Source organism: Gavialis gangeticus, unplaced genomic scaffold (assembly GCF_001723915.1).
Source record: "Gavialis gangeticus isolate Ggan-Ray unplaced genomic scaffold, GavGan_comp1, whole genome shotgun sequence".
Classification (NCBI taxonomy): Eukaryota; Metazoa; Chordata; order Crocodylia; family Gavialidae; genus Gavialis; species Gavialis gangeticus.
The window spans coordinates 5881383-5894240 of record NW_017729002.1 but is presented as its reverse complement, the minus strand read 5'-3'; the positions used below and the strand labels follow the sequence as shown (position 1 = coordinate 5894240).

The 12858-nt window shown below is 40.4% G+C and overlaps 1 long non-coding RNA gene across 1 annotated transcript in view; it reads right to left on the bottom strand.

Annotated features, from left to right (window-relative positions):
• Window positions 1-7526: 7526 nt before the first annotated feature.
• LOC109290745 overlaps window positions 7527-12858 on the bottom strand; it is an 11416-nt gene continuing 6084 nt past the window's right edge. The window contains exons 2-3 of the long non-coding RNA XR_002095670.1: window positions 12426-12615; window positions 7527-11032 (exon numbers count right to left, since the gene is read on the bottom strand). This is a non-coding gene — a long non-coding RNA (uncharacterized LOC109290745). The remainder of the gene's footprint in view (window positions 11033-12425; window positions 12616-12858) is intronic.

Sequence of the window (12858 nt, the reverse complement as noted above, 5' to 3'; positions counted from 1 at the left end):
TTGTGGCCTGTTACAAACTGGTCAGGGGGGATCAGAAGGCATTGGGGGAGTCACTGTTCCCCCGAGCACAGCCAGGAGTAACCAGGAACAACGGTCACAAGCTAGCAGAGGGTAGATTTAGGTTAGACATCAGAAGGCGCTATTTCATGGTCAAGGCGGCTAGGGTCTGGAACCAACTTCCAAGGGAGGTGGTGCAGGCTCCTACCCTGGGGGTTTTTAAGAAGAGGTTAGATGAACACCTTGCTGGGGTCGTTTGACCCCAGTACTCTTTCCTGCCATGGCAGGGGTTTGGACTAGATGATCTTCTCAGGTCCCTTCCGACCCTAGAAACTATGAAACTATGAAACTATAAGAACTACCTTTGGAAACCAAAATGAATCTTCTTTTAAATATTTCAAAACCACCAAACTAAAAGTAGTATTTACATTTTACATTAAATATTTGTAACCAGCTCTATCCATGACCCTCCAAATAAAGTTTTACCTCATCTGCAGGCTCATGGTGATCAAAGAGTGAAAGCAAAAACTAACGATTTTCTGCTCATAATTGCCTGAATTTTAATTTTTTGTTTTTCATTTTCCAGACATGGATCAGTGTGTTAAAAATTGCCCTCTCCCTGAATTTGTAATCCAATGTCCTGTTTAACTGCCACATTTTTTTCAATACATATAGGGGAAGATCCAGGGGTAGGGCACAGTGGTGCAGTTGCACCACCCCCTTTTGATTCCTGCTCCACCAAAACTTTAAAACCAACTGCCTAGCAGGGGCAATGGCATTTCTATTTAGACAGCACTGAGGAAGTCAATTGACTTTGTGGCTCATTATAATTTACCTGATTCCTGCTAATCTCTCTTCACTTCACAAGTGTTAGCCACCCTCTCTCCTTTTTTAATGGTCTTGATGTTGTGCTATTCAAACAATCCTTTTTTCCTGCCATTTTTCTGTGTGTTAGCAGTTCTTGATAATGTGTCTCTTCTATTTCACAGCCCTGCAGGCTGCTTTTAGCTGTAGCTAACAACCTTAACATAGGTGTGGTAATATTAACTCAGGTGTAGAAATGACTGATAGTAAAGTACTGGAGACACTGTCAAGACACTCAAGAAGTCTAGATTTTGTTTTATGAATCTGAATAAGAAATACACATTTAACTACAATGACTATAGGACTAATGATGCAATATCTTTTGCCTCGTTTCTGTTTTTAAATTTAATATGTAATCTAGCAAATTAGTGCATATTCCAATAAAGTTATATTTGATTATTCTTTGATCTTAAACTGACTATTGTAGTGCTAGGTCCTTATCATATCAGTAAAACTTCTAAATGGAAATGTGTTGCACTGTAGGTGATGTGCCATAATCTGCATAAACCCCCCACTTCTCAAAATCATAGATCCACTAATGAAATCAATCATTTTTGCAGTTAAGCAGGGTTTCTTGTTTCTTTTTCTTTAAATAAATGGCTGCTTCAATCTATGCGTGAAGAAATAGGCCTTACTCAGCACCCCAGATAAAAAATAAAATGTTAGCTAGGACTTTTGAAAGAATATAATTTTGTTATTCCAAATGTCTAGTCAAGTACTCTTACATAGAGTTAATCTTATCACACTTGGCAACCTTGGAGACTCTAGTTGCATAATCTAGATTCTTAATTAGACGAGTGTCTCCCCACAACAAGAGGTTTGCTCCCTTTCACCTGCTTGTTGCATCTTCCATTTCTTACCTCACCTGTCAAGTCCCGGGCTGCCTATACATGGGCAAGGGGGTGCTCCAACACACCGGAATGCCAGCACAACACGGCAGACTTGATTAATGGAGTCTGCTGGACCGTGGCAATTACTGCACTCCAGCAGCCTCCAAAGTCTCATGTATCAGAGTCCCCACACTTCAAAACAGCGGCGGGAGCTCTTTATATAAAGCTTGTTGAACGAGCTTTAGATAAAGTGCCCCGACCACCATTTTAAAGAACAGGGACACGGATACATGAGATGCTGTGGGTGCTTTAATTAGAGCAGCTCTCAGAGCTGTTTAATTAAAGTGCCCTCCCCTCGCCCCCTGAGCACATGTATAAATGCCCCCCAGATTCCAGATTTATAAGAAGATGCATGTGAATTTACATAAGAAAACAATATATAATATTTTATATTGGAATATGTGAGAGGCTCCCAGGTTTGTAAGTATTTCTGAGGACAAGAGATATTCAATTAAGTTTTCTTCTCTCAAAGTTAGAATTTGCTTCATTCTGCATTTGAGAAGTAGGACGCTGTTAGTGCAATTTCAGATCTCCAAAGAGAATTAAGACATTTTAATTTTTATAACACATCAACCGTATCTGATTTATGCACTTCAGAACCTTCAGGCACAGATTTTTCCCTCTAAGAACAATAATATAAATAATCAATGATGCTGTTCCATGGTTTTTTTAAGTGAAGAACTCAAGAAAATATCCCAAGGATTTATATAAACAACAGTGTGACAGATGGCTTGTAAACAATCCAGGCTGGGCTTCCTCTGATAAAATCCACAGAACTTGGTCGCTTTGGGAGATGTGGGAGAAGCAGACACATACGACAACAGAAAGCTGGCCCAGATGGCCAAAGATTTTAAACTGCAAGATTTGTAATACAGAAACAGTGATCAATTAAGTCTTCAAGGATTCTAGTTTTCTTGAAGATGGCTGCCTCAGTGGAAGTACAACTAGAATCAGGAGCCCCCTTTTCAAGCCAGCCCAAATCCAACCTTTACACCACAAGCAGGTAACAAAAAAACCTAACAAAAAGACATCTCTAAAGCAAAAGTTCTTTGTTCAATAAGTTTGGTCATCTGAAAAACAAAACTTAAAAAAAAGGTGAAAAAAGCTGTTAAACTGTCCAGTCAAATTAAAGTAAACGTGATCATGTGCTGTGACTGAATGAGAAACTGGAAAATGAAAACGTGTTTGACAGGTGCAATATGGATCGCCTTCTGTTCTGTTCACTGTGTTCATTTGTGATGCTGGATGTTCTGCAGGTACAATGTAACTGGAAAAGTGGGATTTTGTGCTCCAGACTAGTTCTTGTTAAACATAAGATCAAGGTGGTTTCCTTTGAGAAGCATTTGAAAAGAAAGACTTCAAAGTCATCACCAGAAATATTTGCAAGCAAAAGATTAAATGCCAAGCAACAGGTTTGGAATTCTACTTTAAGAGTGCAGAATTTCATCGAGTTTGAACAACTTGGATAGCTTGGTGTCCTTTGTACTTCTAGATCACATGCAACAGCGGTTGTAAAACAGTTTATAATGTGTTATGGCTGAACAAATAACTGTAAGAAAAAGCAGTTTGAAATGAATGAAACTGGCATTTTGTGAGGTGAAATTACATTTCTCCTACTCTGAATGCCAAGGACCATACTTTGGCACAGTTTTCCATTCATGTAAGCAAATGCAGATTGCAGGATCACTCCCCCTAGGCTCCAGAGTAGTCCCAATCAAAGGCAGGTTTTGATTACTCAACTGAGGACCATGTAAAACCCCACAAATGTTACATCACTTGAGAACATGACAGTACACATAAATAATCCTTAGGCAGGAGCATGATCTTACACAATGATTCCCAGACATTTGGAAGATGAGTATTCACTCCATTCACTAAAACAATTGTGCCTTCCTTCAGCTCCATCCTGTCAGCAAGGCAGCGCACAGGTTTACACTGCCACCTTTCTGCAGCACCCTGAGTAATCCTAGCTGTCCTCTCATGCTCTGGGTGAAGTTAACCTTCTACTTTACTCAGATAATTGAGAGAAGGCCTATTGCTGGGATAATGTGCATGAGCAATATTTTAACCTCCTCAGAAACATGTGGCCAAATCTCAGAATAAACCAACTTAAAATGAACACTGGGGAATAACATACTTATCCCACAATTATAGCACTCCCCCTGGTTCTGTTACGCTGTTCAGTGTACTCAGTTCTGGCTTTAGAAAAAATTGAATTTATCTTTTTAATGTGAAAAAACAGAAGGAACCATATAAACCAATATGCAGTGTCCTAGTTAATTCAGTCTTACAGAATACTGTCTCCAGCTGAATAATATCAGAAAAAAATTGTATTAACTCACTCTGTTCATCTAAGATGGAGGGTTTAAAGAATAATTGGATCCATTTATATTTACTAGGATAGAAGATGACCCCTAATAATTAGACTCTATATATAGAAATTTTATAAATTTGTTATACTTTTCCAGGTATAGAATCTAATTTTGGAGGTTTCCCTTGAATTTTCCCCCTTCCCACTACTTCAGCAGGGAAAATAAATTGGAGGTGGGGATGGGGCAGGTAGCCCTTTGCTCTGCTTCACCCAATTGATTTCCTCTGGCAGCCTTTTAGTCTTCTCCTTATATCAGACCCTGCTCTCCCTAAGCAGTTGGAAGTAAGGAGCAAATTTGGAAAAACAACCCTTGAAATTAAACATGGACTAAAGGTGATGGTGACAAGTGCATAAGCGCACAGGCACACGGGAACATGGGGGCATGGATTTGTGGTGCAGTCTTGGTAAGGGAACAAAGAATTTTGTAACTGTAAAAGTGTGTTTTGTGGTCTGTCAAGTGAGCCACAGTGGTCACAAGACAGGCTGGTAGAGGTATAGTTATATATATACAGAGACAGTAAGACAGAGAGAAAAAAATTAATATTTTTTGCAAAAAAAAATTGTGGTAGTTTCCCATCAGCATTTTTGGCACCGGGGAGGATGTTGGAGCTTGCTCCAGCATCTCCAAGTGCTGGCCTGGTATTGTAGTACCTCCAGGCTGGTGCTCATTCTCCTCTCGGAGAGCATTTGCTGCTTTTGGCAGTGATTGAATGATAGACAATGTATTTAGAGAGCTATCCTTGTATAAGATTATAAAACAAGGGACTTTTTTCTCTGTGCTAATGGGGAGGGCGCACCTTGTCTTGCATTCAGGTAAATACAGTAATGATAATATTATGCATGGACAAATAAATACTACAAGCTCAATTCTGCAAATCTTTGCTCATGCATATAATCCTTATGCACATGAATATTCCAACTGATTTTGTGGGAATACTCAAGTTAATAGAGAAGTTTGTGGGATGGATCCAGTTAAGTGCAGGGTTTTTTTTGGCGGAATGAGGTTCTTTTGTGTGTGGAGGGGGATGTTTTGCACAGTTCAAAATAAATCAGGATTTGTGAAAATTAAGCTTCTCACAGTAGTATTATCTAACAGTGTTAATTATCTAGGTTTCCCTGTGTAGCTGCTGATATAATTTTTAAGTAATTCTAGAAAGAATAATGTACGGCCATTTGCCCATGTAACAAGAGAAAGCAACTGAAAATATTACTTGTGTGAACTGTGACCAAGTGAGAGATGGATCCTTTTCTATAGGATCCTTTTCTTTTTTTTTAATTGAGCCATTTATCAGTTATATTAACATAGAGGTTATTTTTGCATTATTTGTCTAACTAGGCTCTTAGTTTTGGATTAAACCTGTGTAAAGAAAAACATTATGAATATTAGTGCTCAGGAGAATGTGTTACTCTGCTCCTTAATGTCAAGCAACATCTAAACCTGCACTGAAGTTTTAAATCTAAAATTTCCTATGAAAATACAGAACATTACATTTCAAAGCTAATGCTAATCCTGCAACAATGAATATGAGGCTATTTTTACATGTATTCTGCTTCACAAGCAAAATATATGCACAGTTAAAATCCATTAAACACCCAAACCAGCTATATTTTAAATACAACATATTATATATTCATTGTAAAAAAAAATTAAAGCATAGAATTAAATATATTTAACAATTACATGATAATATTATATACATTTAATAAAACCCATATAGCTTTTAATCACTTTCTTTCATTGCAAGTTCAGTTGTGAACACCAAATATTTTGGCAAATTGCAATTACACAAGTATGTAGGGGAATTTTATTACACTGAGGATAAGATCCTGAAGCCAATATGAATATAGCTGGAAGGTTTGCAAGATACTGAGAAAAACACACAAGTAACTAATATATGAAGTAAAATTAAGGGGATGACCAATATAAATGTTTGCAAATACAAACAAGCAATATATTGACACACCTAAAAAAAAATAGCAAAATAATAGATAACATTTTAAAATCACTCAGAATACATTAATACTTTCACATCGTCAATCACCACCACATTAGGAATATTTATTAAAAAGGCAATATGAAAGTGATTTTAGTAATGTGTAATAGATTTCCACACAACTAGTGTAAGACAAACATCAGACATATTGATATGTTTATATGAGTGCAATGAGCATATTTTGCCATTAATACTTGAACATAAAGCTTAATTTTCTTTTTGTGGGGCAGATGTTTTTGGCTCAACCATCTCAGAGTTGTTTCAAGAAGTACAGTTTCTTATTAACCCCCGGGGAGAATGCCCTACTTATTCTGTAATTTAATTATACAAGAGAGCCGTCAGTAATCCCAACATAGCAAATCTCTCTTAAAGTTTTTATGCCTATTATAAAAGTTTCTAATCAGGAGGACCAAAAATGTTTGCCTTGATTTCATTAGAATGATGGGAATACATTTTAGTAATTCTAAGCGCTCCTTCATGTGCTTATTAATGCACATTAACAATTAAGGTTTGTTAATTGTGCAGGTAGGGCCCCCATAAAGTATTTTATTAAACTGAAAACCTGAAACAAATGTGACCATGGTATTTTATTTCAGAAAGTTGTTATAAATACTGTATAGCAATTACATGTGGGCAAATAAGATTTAAAAGATTCAAAGCAAACAAACAAACAGCTCAACAGATTTGAGTCAGTAATTTGCCCCTGAGTCTGAGATTCAACTTGAGGTCTTCAGAGAGTCCAATGCAAGAAAAGCAGTCATCCAGCATGTGCTCTCCAAGGTCCACAGCACCACTGGTATACAGTTGGTTGTCCTGGATGCCCCAGCCATGCCTTAGCATCTGTCTTGGCACAGTGGATCCCACCTTACCTGAATCTTTTAAGCCAGCTGTTAGGGGCAGCATAGGAGCCCAGAACCAGCCTGGAGATGACATGGAGATCCTGGTAGAGACAGCAATGAGCTGACCAGGGTTAAGTTGATCTAAATGCCTAATCATGCACCCACTGTTGTCAGCTGAATGGGGAGTGCATAAGACTTCTACTGTACATTTGGCAATGAGATAGACACTATATATCCTTGTGCAGTGGAAGGGGTGGTATCTACTGTACCTTGGTGGTCAGTTTGCTGACTTGAATTCTGACACTGATGTTATATGGAAGAATGTTAGCTAGGTCTGACTATCACGCAAGTAGCTTCAATGCTATTCTGGTAATTGTCATAGTGTGATGCAGCTGTGTCAACTAGACCAGTGGAGTAGGACATGCCATTCACCAAACGAGTAATAGAAGACAAGCTCCAAACTATGCAGCATTTACGACCTGGTTCTCTATGTATTTACAGCACTGTAAATACTGCACAATAGATGACATTCATGTTGGGCTCACTGCTTTAAAAGTCACAAGACAGATTACTGCTGTGCAGTGTATATTTGAGGCAAAAGTTAGGTAAATTGATAGGACAGAGGCTGAGCATCACACGTTTGAACATTTGTTCATGTAGAAGAAAGTAATGATCAATATTTTACGTCAGTAATATAAAACATGGAAGAATTTTGCAAGTGATCCTTACCCATGCAAATCATCTATAGAAGCATAAAGGAGCCAGTCATTACCAGAACAAGATGTTTGCTTTTCCGAAGTCTTTTGTCTAACTAATATACTTACAGCATTCGAAGTTAACACTATTTCATACAGGAATTGCTGAACAACTGAGGTTCCTTTTGTGTCATGATGGTTTACTGGGTAACTTGGCAAAAGCACCTGACAGCTAAGAATATGCACTCCTCTCAGCAGAAGTCATATGTAGCATAATAATACTGGGAGTGCAGTGTGCACCATGAAAAAAATTATATGATGACCCAGTCCAAGCTGATACAGACAATAGCAATGAGACCACAATCTTAGAGACAAAGCATGAACCGAGCAGTTGATGTGTCTTGCTATGGCTTCAGTACCGTGAGTTTGGGTCCTGTTCTGGACTCAGGCCAAGACTGTCACAAGGCAAACCAATTGTAAATGGAGACCTGGACTTTCAGGCTAGGATATTAATGTGCTAAATGTGATGCTAATTACATAATTTCAACGAGTGATTAATGAGAGTAATGACACTAGCTTGATGGGTCATTCAGTTAGGGCAGACCTTTGATTTTTTTTTGATTTTTTTTTGGATTGACTTCAGATATTCTAGGACATAAGAGCATGAGCACAAACAAATCCAGAAGTAACAGCCAAGGAGTATTAGGATGGAGAATAGATTTCACATATACAGTCCTGTCACAGTTCAGCTACTTGAAATTTAAGACAGAGCAGTGAATTTCACTTGCAACTTAGAGAAATTAATTCCCCAAAGGGTTAAGTGAATTACATATGGAAATCTCATTACCATCAGTGTTCCAAGCGGAGCTTTGGAACAGATTCTGTACATGGCAAAAATCAATTTTAGAGTGAGGTCTTTTTTTTTTACTTGTACCTGTGCAAAGATTCTATTCAGCTGAGCTCCTTTAGGACAGTTCTGCCATTTTGTCCAAAAAAAAAAATGGACAGGATATTTTTATTCCTGGGCGTAAACCTTACAAACCAAGAAAACAGGGTGCAACAGTAAGCAAACATTTTAACCCTGGGAACAGAAGCACAGACACATTAATTACTACTGAAATACAAAAATGAAAGATTGGAAATTACTAAACCAAAGAGAAACACATATTTTGTATTCTAGGTACTGCTACTTACAAGTAAAGTATATTTAAGTCATCACAATCCTGCATCAGCCACTGGAGGACTAGGGATTCTTTCCATCCCCCATATCTATTTTTTAATGAACTTGGAGAGGCTGATAGTTTTTAAGTGCATGTGTGTGGTCATGTGTGTTAACATATGCAACAACATGAGCAAAAGTACTGAAAATTATGTGCATTTTATAAAGACTCCATACCCACATAAATAACTTTAAAGTATGCAATAGTAACTGTGACCTAGTCATCACATCTCTCTTTTTTATTTAAGGTGCTAACATCTATCATGATGAACTCAATGCATCAATTAGGATGTCAGGCCTTTTACAGAACATCCACTATAATTCAGCATTTATTAGCTGGACCATTATGTGAGAGCATCAGTTGTGACTAGAAAGGTCATTCAAAACACTGAGATTGAAACGACACCTTCAGTTTAACTCGATGATAAATAGTGAAGAATGCCTTTAGTCCCTGTTAATAAAAGATGGAAATGGGGATGATTCAAAGTGCAGAAGCATTCCTGATTCATTTGTCATAACCAATGAATTATGTCATCTCGCCTTCTATTTTTCAATTGTAACAGAGAATTCTTGAATACCCAATAGGACATAACCCCTATTTTAATTCAGAAAAGTCATCCATGATGGAATAATAATGATTCCTCATTTTTTGGTAATATTTGTGCTTTGATAAAAAGTTTTAGGACTTGATGTGCTGAAAGATAATGTCTTTGAAAAGCTAAGTGACTCTCCAGTCAGTAAATGCCTTGTTGAATTATCCTCGCTTCTGTACATAAAGTGACAAACAAGGTTCTTTAAGAGCTCTTCCACATCAACAAGAAACTGTTTTACCCATCATTCTGAAAAGAAGGTGGCTGTGGCAGAGGGCTTAATCATGCAAAGTGCCAAGGTGGAGCACTGAGTATTCTGTAGGACTTTGCCTACAACTGTCCCCAAAGTTTCAAAAAAAATTAAAAATGCTGCAGGCAGGTGTGCTGCATGTAATTATCAGATTTTTGTCTGCCATTCAATTGTGGATTATGCAGAAAAAACTATTTTCCTCACAAACATCAGTTCATATTATATCTAGAATATATAGACAAGCCAACTGCACACCTTAACTTCATGCTGACTTTATGGGGATTTAACAGTAACACATGGTTTCTCACCAAATAGTTATAACAAAAATAAATATCTGTTTAGTATGCAAGACTGCTGTCATCCACACTAGGCTACAAACAGAAAAATCAAGTCTAACCTAAATGTCTGTGCTCTTATAAAACCTCTAAGTCCTACTACTCAAATTCATTCACGTTCAATACATGTGATCTCCTCGAGTGCCGCACTTGTTTCTGAAGTGTGCTAACAACATTAAACATTTTTCTTCATGATGCAAAGTGGGGCAAAATATTTTACTGGCATAAGTAGTCTTAAAAAGCCAATTGTCATATAATCTTACGTGCAAATCACATGCAGTACCTCTAGGCTGATGAAAATTCAATTTGGCAGTAAAGCAATATTCACCAAAATAACTTTCATTCTGGAAAAATATAAATGTTATTGACACGATGCAGAGAAATCTTTCAGAGTATACAATAATTCAGTAGGAAGCTGCTCCATATAGTTTTTGCTTTTAAACAGCACAATAAAAGCCATTAGAGGCATTCGCCTTTGAACTGTTTGCAGTGCACATGTAATGTAGGTAATATGCAGCAACATTATGTTAATGCAACAAAAGCTTCAAAACAACAATTTTCCTACCTTGTCTGCCATTATCATGGAGGACCCACCATGAATTCCAAGAATTGGAATAAAGGTCTGAGATGAAATAAAATCCAAAATCTGGGCTATCGCCTCCTGATCAGTATCATCTCCAAAAACCACCCCATGGATCTTGGTGCCTGACATCAAGTCGCAAACATGTGTTATAATGCTTTTAGGGTCAGTCTGGTTCACCAGAAGGGTCACTACATTGACATCAATGGCCAGGTCTGCTGACATTTCCCTGGTCCAGAGAGCTCGGATGTCTCTCTCCGTGATATACTTCGTCCTTCCCAGAATCACTGCAATGTTCAGGATGGGATAACTTTTCTCTGCTCCGCAAACAAGATCCAATTGCACCAGTAGAGCTTGGAGTACCAGGAGAGCATAGCCAAGTTTCCCCATCTTTGCCAGGTTTATCCCCTGTAGAAGTGATCACATTGTATTGAGAGAGAAAAAAAAAGCAAAGCACACTTACGTAGTCTCCTACCAGGCTTTTCATGCAAAACATCTGCACAAGGCATCCTTTAGCCATTCTCTTAGATAGGCTGTTTACTGTAACCTTAATATTGACTTCATTTTAGCCCCCTCCCCCCCAAACAATAGCTCTGCAATGACAGCACTGACTTTTCACCAGGAAGCTGGAAAAGTGCAGCACAAGATCTGGGGAAAGACATACTTACTGCTTCCAATCTAGTTAACATAAGTTAAATAACAATTAGCATGGGACAGACCTGTGTTTTTCTTACACTTCACCAAAATTTACAAACCGTCACCAAAAAAAGCAGGTAAGAAACTAGGAAGGAGACTCACCTTTCCTTAAAATGCTGCGCACACAGAGAAGTGTGCTGACAACCCGCACCCACATGCCCCATCTGTCTGTCTTTGTATCCCAGAATTGTGCATTTTTAGTTTCCAGCCTCTCAGATGGCTGCAACTCATGAATAACGACTTCATTTCTGGAACAGGTTCAGAGACACTACCCCCCCCCCCGCATTCACTTCAAGTCCTCCACACTGGGGATCTCAGGGAACCGGGCTGTCACTGGGGCTGGAGGAAAGGTGTTCAGTGAAAGCACCTCTGCACTGAAACTGCCTTTTGTGTCCACAGCAGCTCCTTACGGGCTAAAGATGAGGAGGCAGGTGGGCAGGGAGGGGGAAGAAGAGCAGATGATGAGAGTGAGCTGAACATCACCCCCTAAACGCGGGGGAGGGCCCGGGCTCCCTCGTGTCTGTTTTGGCCGGGGATGGCACTGCCCACACACAGCTCGGCTGCGAAGCGTCATGCAGCAAACACCAGCAGCGCTGCCCGAGCGGCGCCCGCGTTGTTCAGGTCTCTCCCACTGCCCACCCGGTCTCCATCGTGCCTCGGGATCTGGCCCCTCGTCTGCCGCTGGCTACCAGCCAGACCCGGCCCCTGCCCCTGCCCCTGCCCCTGCCCCTGCCCGGGGGTGGGAAGCAGCACGGGGCTTTCCGAGGCAGCTCCGAGGGCTGCTCCCTACTCCCGCAGGGTTAGAGAGAAATCACCCCAGCCCCCTGCAGCTGCGGAGCTGTTTCCTCCGCTCCCGGCCTCGGGAACGAGGGGCATTTCTGACATGCGACCTGGCTGCGCCTCACAAGCCGCGCCGCATGGGGAAGCGTGACCGGCGGCGGTGACAGTTGTAGGCGCGCGCGCAGCCCGGCGGGAGGCTCAGCCTACTACGTAGGAGCGCCGCACAGAATCCCCTCCATTCATCGCGGCGGCCCAGCGAAGGGCAACAGCGCCCCCCGGTGGTCTCGCAGCGCCCGCCCTCGCGACACAAACTTTTCAAACGTACCAGAAATGTCACACGACGGAGTTGCTGCTGCTTGGCATGTTGCAAACTTTGGCATCTCGCAGTCCTCAACTCCACGGGTTAGAGGGTGCCGCCATCCTCCTTTCCAAACGCATGATGCTGGCTGCAGCTTGCAGTCCCCATCGCATCCAAGGGGGGCAGCTATGCGAGCAGGAGGATATGGAAAGGGGGTCTGCAAAACGAAGGGAAGGAGAAGGGTTAACGGGGTTGCAGGAACGGGGGAGAAAAGAAGATGGAGGTCAACCATTAGTCGGACTGAAGGTGGGCTTGAACCCCAAACCCTGGCGGACGTGCCGGAGGTGTCACGCCAATAAAGTTGGTGTTTCATTTTACGGAAAAATAAATTCCAGATCGTCACCAGCACAAGCCAGAGTGTGGGCAGCTTCCCTGAAAATCCTCTCCCTCCTCCCCAGGC